Here is a 16,381-nt window from a genome sequence, read left to right on the forward strand (position 1 = left end):
AATTCAAATGATGCAATGCATGTTTCTAAATTACCATTGATGTTATTTATGCAAATGTCGATTTTTTAATTTATAATCGATTCATATTTTATTGAAGAGGGAATATTCTTTTACTGATAAGAAAAAGTCGAGTTAGCTTTCCCGATGAAGGATTGCTAATTTCAAGATTTCTTTTCGAGTAGAATTTTCTCTAATTAATTAATTCGAAGAAAATTAATCAATGTTCAATTTATGGATCCTAATTTAACTTCATATTCTATTCATGATTTCCACCATTTACGACAACTTATAAGCGATCCAATACTAATTTTAGGCGTTGTGGGGGTGCTAATCCTTCCCCACGCGTAACCGACTTTCGAACCCGTTTTAATCGAATCTTTATAAATGCATACCAGCTTTTGTCTTAAAAATGATTTTCCTTATAATTGTTTTAAAAAGACGTTTTGGGTATTCGACCCACCTAACCCAAAGGTCGATGGCGACTCCTATTCGATTTAATTCAAATCAATTCAAAATCCGCCAATTTTCCAAATTAAAGTCATAACTGTTTTAAAATCAATAAATAATTGTTTTTTGTAAATAATGGTTATGACAGCTTGGCGACTCTGCTGGGGACTTTTTTTACAGAGTCAGGTTGTAGGTCGTTTACACATTATCGTTGTGGTGGAAATATTGAGTTGAGTCTTTAGTTGACTTATGATCTATTTATTGATGTTTTTAATTGCTTCATTTTTTATTGTCATACTAACATTTGAATCTTTGTTTTCAGCAGTGTTCAAGTCTCTCTCGAGAGTTTTCTTTTTCTTTAAGAGTCAAAGGTAGGTACGTTCCTCCTCACACACATCACGTTCATTTGTATAACATGAGCTCTAGACTGAGCTTTGATCCAAGTAAGTCAGGTGAATGCTTTACTCACGTAAGAATTTATTCTTCGTATGAGTTTTAACAAATAACCCATGGGATACATATCTTATACCTTCGTAGGGATTTATTCCTCGTATGGTATAAGGCAGTGAATCCTCTCGAATTGAACTCATTCCGCTCGAAACCTGTAATGGTGAGGATCGAGGGTTTGGAAGCCTAAGGGGGAATTGAAATCAAGGACAATTCGAGTATCATTTCCTCATAGAGCCGTAACTATGCATATAGTGAACCGTAGAACGGTCACCCTAGGTATAGCTATATCAAACCTCTGTCTGTCAGTAGGTACCCAAATTAAGTGTACACAAAGGATGAGCGTTTCGAAACCTTTTCTTTTTGCTTTAAATTCTGTTGAATAACAGCATGCGAACTAGATACCATGTGGTCAGGATCAATTTCTTGAAAATAAATCATTTTGGGTATAACATGTCCGGGTAGGAATGTTATTTAATTAAAGCATGTTCGGGCAGATATCATGATAGGGTAGGTGTTATATTATTTTTTGAATAACATTTTATCGTTATCGATTTGTCTTACATGTTTGAACTAATTTCTTTCCTTTTGTTTGTTTACATTAACTAATTTCTTTCATTTTGTTTATGTACACTAACTTATTTCTTTTGATTGTATCATTTTTCATATTTCTTTGCACTGCATTGCATCAACATAACATAATGCAAAAATGTTGATTTGCAAGGGGATACTCAAGTGGAAATTTTGTCAAAGAAGAGATAAAAGTTTTCATTCAAGCGGTCACGAACACAAACATGCACCAAGGGCTAAAAAGAGTTCAGAGTACAAAATGAGACTTGCTCGAAGATAGTGCAACATTCGAGACTGAAAGGATAACAATCCATTGATCCGATGAGTAACCCAACAATATATTCTCATCTACGATCATCTCATCGCTAGTTATCAAGAAGCGACGTACTAATTTATGCATCGCCGGGGCATTAACAGAGTTAGGTTATAGAACACTTGAGGGGCATCATTTTCAAGGATGAAGATCCAAAACAAAGCAGTGATCCACTTCGGACTCAACCATCTAAGCGAAAGCATGTCTGTAAAGTGGATTGTCTTGTACTGTGAAAGTTTTTATCATTGGTGAAAATTATTCTACGATATACATCGTTGGGATCAACATTTTTGCATTTGCATCTTTGCATTTTGAATCTGCATTTGCATCTTTGCAATTTGCATCTGCATTTCATTTTTAAGCATTTTCATAAAAAACATATTCATGGAGGATTCTATAAAGTGCTCATAACCACGTGACGCCACATTGAAGCAAGAAGCTAAAATCATTACAGTTGGAGCTTGTTCAGCTGGTTGTAGGACTGAGCCTTCCAGAATGATATGAGAAAATAGTCCCCATATCCCGAGGGTTACGATGTTAATATCGTGTATAGTTACCACATAGGAAGCTCCAGATATTCCTCTGAGAACTGTAAGGCACTAAAGCGCAAGATCCAAAACCTGATAGATTCAGGGGCATGGACAATCGAAGAATGATGGGGCATGTCATCTCCACATTGCAATGAGAACATTGTTTTATTTGAAATCGTTTTTGTTCTATCTTTTATATTTTCTTAATCTTTTAAATGACTGAACTTATGCTATCTTCTAAGGTTGAATAATTGAGCGATTTTAAAATCTTTAGTTCTTTGAATATCAAATGAATTAAGGATTCTTTTAATTCTTCAAGAATTATGGATTTTTGAAATGTGGCAAGATTAGACCTCTTTTATCCTGTCTAAAACCCAAAAAATAAAATACCTTGATTCTTTACCCAAAATAACTCATGGTAATTACCAAAAGACCATATTTTGACATTACCTCCCTTTGAAACTTTTGAACATTGCCTTTATCTTTTGGATACACAAAGAGTCACGCACATACCTTTCTTTGAGTCAATAAAGTCACAACATTATCTTTTTAGACGTAAAGCCAACATTTGTTTACCAATAAAACCTAAGGCATTGAGTACAAGATGTTCACTTGAGCATGAACCTTCCTACCAGAAGACACAACTTGGGGCATCTCGCATCAACTTCCTGAAGATAAGCCTGAACATTGAGACATGTTAGGAACAAGAAGCAGAAAGTATAATTAATTCAAAATAATTCTATCATGCATTAATTACATTTTTTTATGAGAATAAAAATTAATCCTGAAAATCTATTCCCTTGGGATACCTCTTCTGTAAAGACTTCTGTGTATGAGATGATGAACGACTTTGTTTCATTTATCCATATATATATATATATATCCCTTATTGTCCTCTTTTGAGCCTGTAGTATTTTTCTTCCGACTCAACCTTAACCAAGGATCACCCTCCACACTGGGGGGTAAGGTGGAGGAAATATGCTCACATGAGTGAAGACATCAAATCAGAGGAGATACTGAAAGGTGAACCAAATGCTAAGTGTAAAGATGAAATCAAAATTAAAAAAAAATAAGCAAAGCAAAAATAAACAAAGAAAAGGGACGAAAATCAAGTCAAATGGCGCATCAAGCTTCAAACTATGAGATTGATCAAGCACAATTATTCCAGAACCACTTCACTCAAAGATCAAGGAGCATCAAGAGAAAGATACATATAAGCATATTCAAAATGAGCAATACAAGATTGAAGGCATAAAAATGAATTGATCCTTGGTTCATCACCCTTAAACACTTGTTTGGGCTTACTTATCATTTCTTTCATAACTATGAACCATGACCTACATTACGTGCCTTAAAAAGTCCCTTCTAATCATACATGGATTTCTAAACATAAGAGACTATCTTCAGATTTCATTCCGCCAATCAGGATTAATCTTTATTTGCCAAATGTTATCTAAAATCTTTAATGCATGATAGGAAAAATAACAATGGGGTTCAAGATATGAATTCTGAATAATATCTTGAAACCAAAGAAGGATTTGAGTTGAAAACAAGGCTCGAATATAAAAATTGTGCAGCTAAGGCGATCACACAAATTCCTTTATAAGGCTTCGCACAACCCGAGTGTGACCATGGGAGCTGGGAGTCGGAGAACACTTCCAGTAGAGGAGCATACAAGTTACCCCATCAAATCAGTGAACATAAAAGAAACAATAATGCCAAAACTTTGACCAAATACAATAACCTAAGACTTTTTTATCCTTTTCTTGTTTAACCATTTCCCAAAGATAGCTTTGATCTTGATACTTGTCAAATAGCTATAATTTATTGAAGGATTAACAATGTAATTAATTCTTTGATATCCAATGAACTCTAGTTTTATGATTTGTCTCAATTGTAAAACCTAGAAAGGGGCAATATTTTCAAAATCTTTGATTAAACATTTTTCAAAACTCTTCTAATTGATATTTTCAGATCTTGAAAATAAAAGAAGAAGAGCAACACTTTTCAAACAAGATAATCTCTCTAGAGTATATCTTGGTAATTGACATGTGACTCTCAGACACAAAGCTCATGCTTAGAATCAGTGTTGAAGCAAGAAACAATGAATAATGGGGGCATCTTTGAAGATTCAACATCATATGTTGGGGCTTCTTTAGAGATTAGACATCGAATATTGGTGCATCTTTGGAGATTCAACATTATGATGTGAACGATCATATCTTTTGAAGGCATTTTCTCCACCAACAGAAACAAGCAGACTATTGATCATCTTTGAGATTGTTTCTTTTGAAACAAAGTATTGTCTCAATCGAGACAGTTTCTTTTGAAGAAAAATCTTTGAGTTTGTTTCTTTGGAAACAAAATTTTCTCTTTTGAGATAGATTCTTTTAAATCATTATCTCTGAGTCGATTTCTTTTGAAACCAAAATCCCTAAAGATAGCCAAGAGTTATCATAGTATGAGCAATATCATCCCCGACCAGATCTTCTCATCACGTAGGAGCCGTGTCAAACCTGGATAACCAAGATTCATCATAGTATGAGCAGTGTTATCACCCTTATATGGCTAAGACTTATCATAGTATGAGCAGTGTCATCCCTGACCAGATCTCCTCATCACGTAGGAGCCTTGTCAACCCTGGATAACCAAGATTCATCATAGTATGAGCAGTGTTATCACCCTTAGATGGTCAAGACTTATTATATTATGAGCAGTGTTATCCCCAACCAGATATCCTCATCACGTAAGAGCCGTGTCAACCCAGATAATCAGCCATCCTCATCACGTAGGAATCGTGTTATCACTTTTAGATGGCTATAACTCTTCATCACATATGAGCCATGTCATCACCCGACCTCATCTCCTCATCACGTAGGATCCGTGTCAACCTTTGATAATTAGTCGTCCTCATCACGTAGAAACCGTGTTATCAGCTTTAGATGGCCAGAACTCTTCATCGCGTATAAGCCATGTCATCACCCGACCTGATCTCCTCATTATGTAAGAGTCGTGTCAACCCTCAGATAACCAGCTATCCTCATCATGTAGGAACCGAGAATTGTTCATCATGTATGAGCAGTGTCATCCCCTAACCAGATCTCTTTATCACGTAGGAGTTGTGTCACCTTTAGATGACCAGAACTCTTCAGCACGTATGAGCAGTGTCGTCTCCCAAATCAAACAACAAATATCAAATTTTAAAACAAAAAAAGAACCATACAAAAACTGGTTGTCTTTTTTATCTTTGCCCCATTCTTGTTAAAACAAGAATGTGCAAAGAGGGGCAGTTGTAGACACTCGTTTTTGTCCAGACCAAAAATATTATTAATTATATAATAATAATAATAATAATTATTATTATTATTATAATTAATTTACATTTTACAACAATTTGCATGTCCTAAAGACCAAGTTAGCCCAATACAATATCAACCCAACTGTTACCCAGTGCAAGATGGAACCCATACCCGACATACTTCAAACCCGACCTGAAGGGGATTCGAACTAGCCCAGCGACCTAACCCAGTATAATTAGGGTTTCTAAACCCTAAAATAAACATCAACAGTTCAGCCACCACCGAATCTCCCTCTCCCCGCTCGTGTGAGCCTTCACCAACACATGAGCCGCCGTATAAGCCGAGTTCCATCTTCATCGAGCCATCACTGATGACAAATCTGCACCCAACCACAAGCCAAAGTCAAAAAGAAAATATAATTCCACCTAATCCCGAAAAATTCTGGATGAAATCATACCTAATCACATCTTAATCTCACCATAAAGAAAAGATAAAAAACCAGAGGAAAAAGAGGAGGGTACTCGAACAAGGGAAGAATCGAAAAAGAAGAAAAACCGAGAGATAAACCAAAGAGGAAACCCAAAGGGGATTGGATGAAAAAAAAAGAGATAGGGGCTTTCGAGCAGAAAAATAAAAGAGAAAGGGTTGAGGTTTTACCTTCTTGAGCCCTCATCGGAGTCGAGTGGTTAGTCCTCGGTTGAGAGGCTGAGTCACAGTCAAATGGAGAGAGGAGTGGGAAGGGTCGTTGACGGTTCAGTTTCCTTGTTGTTGCCGCCAATGTACGGCGGCCATGATGTTTTAAATTTCCCCACGGGGAGGAAATGAAGAGAGAAGATGAGAGAGTTGAGACCCTCTCTCCTTCGGCTAAAATAAAGAGGGAAAATGAGGGTTTAGGCCAAATTTTGGCTTATTATCGGGCATATATATCATGCCCTGAACGACGATGTTTCAATGGTGAAGGATCTGTGTGTTTTTTCTAAAGGGATAATAGCATTTTAAGTCCCTGTACATTTGTAAGGTTCCATTTTAGCTATTAATGAATTTTTATTTTTTTTATTTGGACTTAATGTTTATTTGTTATTACATTTTTTTTCCAAATCTGTATGTTGGTATTTTTTATGATATTTTACATCAAGCCCTAAATTTATAATATTTTCATTTTAGTCATTACATGCACTGTAATATCTGTTTGGTTTAATGTTCTGTTTTGCCTATTGATTATTGATTTATTTCAGTTAGGTACTTGGTTGTGCTAGTAAATTTATTAATGTTTATGATTGGGTTCCTGAATTTGTTATACTTAGATTTTAGTCTTTAAGCTTTTATTTTAAGGAATAAATACTTAGTTTATATTATAGATCCTAGATTTTTATGTGAGTTCATTTTGATCATAATTTTTAACACTTTATTACTTTGTCCCTTTTTATTTAAGCATCTTATTAAATTACTTTGTTTTTATTTTATTTTTTATTATTATTATGAATAATTTATGTAATATTTTGTTTATTTATTTTTATGTTTATTATTATATTACATGTAATAGTACTTGCTTGGTATTCCATAATTCTTGTGTGCTTGAATATTGATTATTGTATATTAAATTCATATTGATTGATCTTGTGTCAGTATTTTAGCCATATCTCATATTCGATTAAATATTTTATTAATTAATTCGAACATTTTCAAGAGGTGAATTTGCAGAACGGACGTGGAAAATATCACTTGATTGAAGTGTTGCAATCTGATACAACGTTCGAACGAAATAAGAGCTTGAAATAAATTGAAGTTATTTTTAGTGCTAATTAATCAGTTTTAATTCAAATGATGCAATGCATGTTTCTAAATTACCATTGATGTTATTTTATGCAAATGTCGATTTTTCAATTTATATTCGATTCGTGTTTTATCGAAGAGGGAATATTCTTTTACTGATAAGAAAAAGTCGAGTTAGCTTTCCCGGTGAAGGATTGCTAATTTCTAGATTTCTTTTCGAGTTAAAGAATTTTTTCTAATTAATTAATTCGAAACAAATTAATCAATGTTCAATGTATGGATCCTAATTTAACTTCATATTCTATTCATGACTTCCACCATTTACGACAACGTTCAAGCGATTCAGTACTAATTGTGGGCCCTGTGAGGGTGCTAATTCTTCCCCATGTGTAACCGACTTCCGAACCTGTTTTAATTAAATCTTTGTAAACGCAGACCAACTTTTGTCTTAAAAATGATTTTCCTTAAAATTGTTTTAAAAAGACGTTTTGAGTATTCGACCTACCTAACCCAAAGGTCGATAGTGTCTCATATTCGATTTAATTCAAATCAATTCAAAATTCGTTAATTTTTCAAATTAAAGTCATAACTGTTTTAAAAACAATAAATAATTGTTTTGGTAAAAAAATGGTTATGATAAAAGTCATCCATTTCCACCATATTTTCTCAAAGCCCATTGTTCTTAACAAGAGGTCTAAGAACTTTCAGTCAACCGTGTCATAAGTTTTTTTAAAATCTACTTTAAAAATAGATGCTCTCATTTTTCTTTTTGTTAGATCATCTATCAGTTCATTTGCAATGAGATAACAATCTGTTATTTGTCTCCTAGTAATGAATGCGAATTGTGTCTCACCAACCACTTCATTAATATAACCCACCAACCTCTTAGCCAGAACTCGAGCAAAGATTTTGTATATACTACCAACCATGGTTTTCAGAACCGGACCGGTTAGCGAACTGGTCATGCAACCGGTTTACTGGTTCAATCGGTCGAACCGGTCCGACCGGTCGGAAGAATTAGACGATGTCATAATTATTTAAAAAAATTAAATAAAAATATCAAAAATATTTAATAAAAAATAATTTTTTATATCACAATTCATATTAAAAGCAAGTCATAACATATATAAGTTAAAAACCATAAAATCAAGTAAAACAAAATGATTCAAATTAACTACAACATAATATTTAAGGTAAAACATATTAAATAATAAATATAATTATATAACTATAATTAAAAAATAAATTTGGGGCTAAAAAATTATAACAATATGATATTGTTTGGTTTAATTTTTTTAAAAAACAATCACACGTGGCTAAGAAACATAGAAGATCATCCCAACTAACTTCTATAAATAATAGAAGTAATTTGACATTCAAAATCATGGAGCCTTTTGGTGAGCATTGAGTGAACTATTATTTCACTTCAATCAAGCTCGAATTTTAGGTTTCAATCAAGCTTCTAATTTTTTTGAGTTCAAGCCTTTTCGAGTTCAAGTTTCAATATTATATTTCGAGTTCGAGTTGAACTTGATAATTTTTAGCTCGTGAGTTTGAGTCGAGTTGAGCTTACTTTTAAAGTTTTCAAGTTCGAGTCGAAGCTCAGCAATACTCGAGTTCGACTTGGCTCGTTTAACAAACGACGTCGTTTGGTTTAATTTAAAAAAAAACAAAATTGGCGATTTTTTCCGGTTTTCAGCCGGTCCGATTTGAACGGTTCAACGGTTCCGACCGGTTCACTAATAACAACTCAACCTGTCTAAATTGAACCGGACTAGACAACGATTCCCGATTGAACCGGTCGATCCGATCCGATCCGATTTTCAAAACACTGCCACCAACTAGGGAGATCGTTCTAAAATTATCGATGCAATCTGGAGAACTCTTATTTAGAATGAGTGGTTCATGGATTTTTCAGCTAGCTTCCCATTGAAGAATGCGACAAAAAGCTCCATAATCTCCTTTTTCGATACCCCAAAACTTCTTATAAAAATCGATATTGAACCCATCAGGGCTAAGAGTCCCTTGACTCATCGGCTGAAAAAATAGCTTCTCGCACCTCCTTCTCCGAGAACGAAACTTCCAAAGCAATAGCAGAACCAGGACTCAGTTTCTTTAACTAGACGACGAATCTCTTGACTGGAATAATGTTGACATCATTCTATATTTTCTTGAAATGTTCTTCAATCACCTCAGAGATTTTAACCCCATATTTTTATCAACTCGTTACCTAACCGAAGTCAGGATATAAAATTCACCCTCCCTCTAAAAGCTACAGAGAGATGTAAGAATATGTTCTTTTTGTCGCCTCCATGAAACCACTTCAGCCTAGACTTTTGGAGCCATTCTCTTTCCTCTCTACGGAGCCTTGACCAAAGTTTTTGTCTTATAACGTAGATTTTTGCTCTGGTCCCATTATCGAACCCATTAGACACCATTAATCCTTCGAGCACCTCAATTCTATTTTCTAGCTCCTGAATTGACTTAGCATCCTTCTTTCTAGCCTCCATAGTCCACACCTCCAATGCCTCTTTTACCTCTCTTAGGAGCGCACCCATACCTCTATTTTTGTAGTGCAAACTAACAATTTTTACCATTTCTGTAGTCTTTATCATTTGCCCAGTGTTAGAACCATTTGAAGGGACAGGGGCGCCCTAACGGATACTCTCCTTAATCAATACTGGGTTATGGTCTGACACACTCCTAGGTAGCACTGATTACGACATTCTTGGAAAGTAACATAAAACTTTATGTGATATCAAGAACCTATCCAGTCTACCCGCTGACAAAATATCCCCCTTTGAACCATATAAATGGGCCTCCTTCTAATAGTAGATCTATTAGGCTCTGGGATTGGATAAAATCTACAAAAAAAAATTCATCGCACTTGGATCAGGAAAGCCCCCAACCTTTTTTCCTCTGTTGTAACATAATTAAAGTCCCCCCCGATGATAATCGGTAATCCCAAATTCTTAATAATATCATTTAACTGGTTGAAGAACTCAATGAGGTGGAATTGAATTTGCATAATAATAGTGGGGATCGGTCTTCTTGTTTGAAACTAAAAAGATTGAATTGCAAATTGTGGGAGGTCTATAGGAGGGAGAAGAGATAATGGCTTCAAAAGTCGCGAGTGAAGTGGATCTCATAGGACAATCAGAACACAAGGTTTTTCCACAACTACAGTTTTTTTCAGGAGAAGGGTAAACACTATTGTCTCTGATTGAGAATGGGAGGAGGGTTGAGGATCCGCTAGAAGTCAAAAGGGATGTGAAAGGGTACTTCGAAAGAGTTTATAATAGTAGTTCATCACTGGAGGTGATGGCTTGAATCTGTCGTTCTCAAAGCTTTTGGAGAATCAAGTTGAGTGGTTGGAAGGTTCCTTCAGAGAGGAAGAGATCGGCCACGTTTTGAAGTCTTTTGATGGCAACTGCGCTCCGGGTCCAGATGTTTTCAACTTTAATTATTTTTTTAAGAAATTTTGGTCAGAGTTAAAAGATGGGATTATGAGGTTTTTTGAGTTCACAACTCTGGTAGATTGGATGCTGCAAGCATGAACCATTCTTTTATCTCTTTGATCCTGAAGAAACTAAACCCTCAATCGTTGGAGGACTTTAGGCCGATTAGTCTCGTTGGTTGAGTTTATAAGCTTTTAAGGTGTTGGCTAACCGTCTTCGGGTAGTTATGAATTCTTTAGTAAGTGCTTCTTAGTTCGTGCTCATTTCGGGAAGACAAAATTTTGATTGCGCCCTAATATCGATTGAGATAACCGACTCAATGAGAAAGAGTGACAGGTCGGGAGTGGTTTTCAAAAAAGCCTATGATTCGCTTGAATGGGGTTTCCTCAAGCGGGTTCTTAGAGAGATGGGTTTTGGGTCGAGGTAGTGTACTTGGATCTTGGAGTGTATCTCTTCTACATTTATTTCTATTTTGGTCCATGGCTAACCATTTGAAATATTCAAGCTTTGCAAGGAGTCTTCGTCAGGAATGACCTCTTTCGTCGTTACTATTCAATATAGTCGGTGAGGCATTAAATCTTATGATTCTAAAGGAGTCCGAGGTTGGTTTTTTTGCGGTTTGTGTAATTGGTAGAGGATCAGCGGGGGTGACAATTTCTCACCTTCAATACGTTGATGATTTGATAATGTTCCAGGGAGTTTCGTTGATGCAAATAAAATATCTGAAAAGAGTTCTGTGAGTGTTCGAGTTAGCGTCGGGTCTTCAACTCAATTTAAAAAATGTACAGTGCTTAGTCTGAATGTTTCAGCGGCCGAAGTGCAAAATTGGACGAATAGTATTGGTTGTATGGCTGGGAGATACCCATCAAGATACCTTAGCCTTCCTTTAGGAGCGGTTCGCAACTCCCGTTCGATGTGGGAGCTAGAAATCAAGAAGTTGGACAACATAATAGAAGGGTGGAAATCAATATTCTTATCCTTTGGCGGTAGAATCTCCTTGATTAAGTCTGTCTTGTCTAACCTTTCAACCTATTTCATGTCCCTGTTCAGGATGTCTGTTTAGTTTATGACAAGCTGAACATTTTATTTTCTATATTCCTATAGGGTAGCGAGTTAAATAAAAAAGGTATCCACTGGATTAGTTGGAAGGATGTATACAAGCCTTTGGAATCTAGTGGTATCGATTTCATTGATTTAAAGAGTAGGAACTTCGGTGTTCTTGGGAAATGGTGTTGGAGATTCTGCTATGAGCACTCGAGTCTTTGGAAGAAAACAATTACAGCAAAGTATAATGTTGTTTCGACATCTATTCTCCCTTTAGTTTTATTGCCTCGTGGGGCCTTCTTGTAACACCACAACCCGTACTCGATCTGGATACGAGTTTGAGATGTCACATTGACTTTTTAAAACAATATTCCTACAAAATAACAGAACATTTGAACTTATATAAAAAAAATACGATAATATATTGTTGAATTATGTTCGTTATAACAAATTTAAGGAAAGAAACGCTTTTATGAATAATACTATATTGTATGAATAGTATTGATATGTGCAAATAGTACCGTGAACAATAATTAACAGTATCGATGCTAAAAATTTTCCAGAATGCTACAGGGGTATCGATACCCTGCTACAGTGTACCGATACCTTGCTACAATAATTTCGGCCAAACATATATAAAACTCATAAAAATTTAAACGTTCATCACCATAAAGTTACCATTTACATATATAAGTTTAAAACATTACAAAACTCGATCACACATACATACTTAATTTAACGACTTTATTTACATGTCAACCTATTTATCACATAACAAGACATACTGTGTAATTTACTTCTGATCTGATATTTGAACGGAGATATGTTGTTCCTTTGAACTTAGCTTTGATCCTCCTGCTTCTCAGCACCTATGTGTAAATCACTTACACGCTAAGTCATAGAATTAGTGAGGCATAAAATATAATAATGATGCATTTCATATACATATGAATATGTAATCTAATTATTCTATCATGTCACAGATAATTCAGTGTAAATGATAATATCATGATAACATGTAATAATGTAAACACTTTTGATACCTTTTATAAGCCCATGTACATTACTGAGAATTTAAGTTATGTGAGTACATTGAGGTTGTGCACAATTATGCTGTCACCACAGCTCGTATAAATGTCCCGAAGGACCAGTCCATAGATCCATAAGAACCTAGGTAATTAGTCCATATGTCCCGAAGAACATAGGTAAACAGTCCATATGTCCTGAAGAACATATGTAACCCTCGACTCTTGGCATGCCAACTATACCACTAGCTCTCATATCACATAACATGGGCATTATCATTTATAATAGTTCACATCACTTGTATCATTCTTATATTCATATATTCATATTATTTCTCTTATAATCTCATGTTCATTCTCTTCTGTCACATACTACATGTATGTGCAAACATATATCTCATATCATATAGCATGTCAGACATATCACATAGTTGATATCATATTTTCATATAATTCAATATCACAGATACCCATTCTCATTTACTCATGCATTCAAACATGGGAAATAGACTTATCGTAAATCCTACCTTATGATGTATCAAACATTCATGTATAACGTTCTGTATGCATTGTAAATCAAATAACATTTTAGGAGTCACTTCTTACCATAGTAACTCCGTCACTGGCTCATCGCAAGCTTATGTTTGTTCAATAACATAAGTACAAATTAAATTTGCACTCACCTTAGCCTCACTTGATTAGAATTGATTCTAATTCTTCGATTGTTCCGGAACTTGTTTAGGCTCAATATCTACATAAACAAAATTTCCGAGACAATTATCATAAGCCTAAACCTTATAACTTAATGTTAATAACTTAAGCTAGTTTAATGAACCAACATTCCATTTTTCCTTTAGGAGGTATCGATACACTCCTTAAGGTATCGGTACCCTTATTGCATTCTGTGATTTTTCGTTCAAGGGGTATCGGTACACGTACATATGGTACCGATACACTCTGCCCAAACAGACTTTTTCACCCGAAAATTCATCAACTCTTCACTGAATTTCCTCATATAAAACTTCTTTCATACCACTAAACTCAACTACAACCATTTTAACTAACTTTTATCATTCCAACACTTTATTATCTCCCATATATCATTCAGATTCTTAAAACTAAGAATCTTACTAAATTTTCCATGCAATCCTAACTTATTTCTAACACTTATAACTTCTTATTCACGCTTATGACAAGTCAAATTCCATCTCAAAGTTCCTTTATTAACTCTTTTCCAGAAATTCCCTTAAAACCTCCTCTTTAATCTTTCATAACTTTTTCATCTTTTGATTTTAAGACAATTCAAGCTATCCTTAAGCTTAAGTATTACCTAAGGATCAAAACTCATACTTAAAATTAACAAATAATCAACTAATCAGAAAATTTACCTTTGATTGGCTCTCTCTCACGTATGAAGAAGAAGAAGGAAGAGATTTCTGAAGAAATCTCTCAACTTTATCCCATATATCATTATCTTATCATTTTCAAATCAAATGACCATTTTGCCCTTTAATTCCTTTAATATTACTAACAACCTTTCATAAAATATCTTCAAATAAATTCTTGAATTATTCAACTATTTTATTTTAAATCACCAAATTCTGAAATTTTACAATTTAGTCACTAATCCGTCGTTTGGGATGTTACAGTCTTGGATTTGGCCCGACATTCTTTCTACTTACACTGAGACTAGCGAGGAGGTAAGTTTAAAAGAGCTTTTTCAGATTCAAGTTGGAGATGGTAGTAATATCAACTTTTGGCATGATAGTTGGCTTGGGAATCGCCCTCTTAAAGTGTTGTTTCCGAGGATCTTCGCTTTGGCTATTAACAAAGATGGGCCAATAGCTGATTTCGAGGTGAAGAATGCTTCGGGTTGGGATTGGAAGGTTGTGCTCAGGAAGGAGGTTTTTGATTGGGAAATGTGCCAATGGGAGGAGTTAAATTGGACGATTAACAGTCTTGTAAGCTCGTTGTCATCTTAGGATTGGGTTAAATGGCGTGGGTGTAGCAATGGTCGGTATTCAGCCAAATCAGCGTCATTTTTATTTCATCCTTGCACTCCAGTGTTTTCAATTGGAAAAAAATATGTGTGGATGGGATGCGCCCCCTATAAAGTTGAAGTGTTTTTCTAGAGAATGTTTCATCGGAAACTTCCAGTCCATGTTGAGTATTCTAAAAGAGGGGTTTCTCTGCAAGATGTCCTCTGCTCGCTTTCTACAGAATCTGTCGAGCATATTTTTTTCTCCTATGAGGTTTCCTGGTTAATTTGGGGTGAGCTTTTATCTATATGGAATGTTCAGATTACTTTTCTAAATGACCCTATTTGTTTTATGTCAGGCTGTTTGATTCCCTCCCTCCGTCTTTTTGCTACAAATTAGTGTGGAGTATTCTTACTTTTATTGTAAGTTGGTCTGTTTGGTTACATTGTAATGATATAGTATTCAATGGTAGAAGGTTGGATGTGTGTTTGGTGATCTTTCTCATTAGATTCCAGGTGGCATGCAGGCTAAAGGCAAAGTTTCCATCTTTTTCCCTCAGTACGGATAATGTAGTTGCTGACTTAACTTTGGCGGTTGACTCCAGCTTTAAGGAAAAGAAGTTGTTGCATCAAGCATGGGCGCCGCCTCCGAAAGATGTGTTGAAGTTCAATGTTGACGGTGCTATGCGGGCGGATGGTGGTGGGGGTATCGGGGGGATCCTTCGGGACTACGAAGGCTCTTCGTTGTTATCTTTTTTAGTTCCTATTAGTTGTGGTTCCCCGGTACAGACATAATTATTAGCAATATAATACGCCTTAGAATTGTTTTTAGAGTCAATGTGGGCTAGGAAAGTAGAATTATTAATTGAATGCGACTGCAAATCAGTGATTAATTGGCTTCTGAATCCATTTTTGACCCCTCCTGAATGGGTAGATATCCTTCGCCCAATTGTGACAACAATTGTTTGAGAAAAGGTTGTGGTCAAGTAAGCTCTAAGAATTCGTAATATGAAGGCAGATGAACCAGCAAAGTTGGCCCTTGGTGCTACTCCAGTGCAAGATTGACGTTTTTCTTTTCCATTAGTTTGAGTTGCTCTTCGGAGCAGTTTTGGGATCTCCCTTTCAATATAAGTGATTCTGTACTCATTTGGGTGGCTTCGTTCGATGGTCGGGGTGTCTATTCTTATATATATTCTGTAGGTGTCTTGTTTTCTCTCATATTGGAGAGTGGTAGTTTACATGGTTGCTTTGGGTTTGCGAGATTGTTTTTGCTAGTTTTCTGGGCTGTTTAGGTTTGAGTTAGCTTTTGGTTGTTTTGCGGATCCATATCGTTATTGTGGGGGCACTATTTTCCCCTCTTATTCTTAAGGAGGTTTTTTAATGAGGTCTCATAATATTTTGCACCATGTTTTGAGTAAATAAATTTCCCTACTTTAAAAAAAATTGGTTGAAGAACTCACCCCTTTCATTATGGTCATTTAGGTATATATGTTAATT

Source organism: Hibiscus syriacus, unplaced genomic scaffold, assembly GCF_006381635.1.
Source record: "Hibiscus syriacus cultivar Baekdansim isolate YM2019G1 unplaced genomic scaffold, ASM638163v2 tig00116983_pilon, whole genome shotgun sequence".
NCBI lineage: Eukaryota > Viridiplantae > Streptophyta > Magnoliopsida > Malvales > Malvaceae > Hibiscus > Hibiscus syriacus.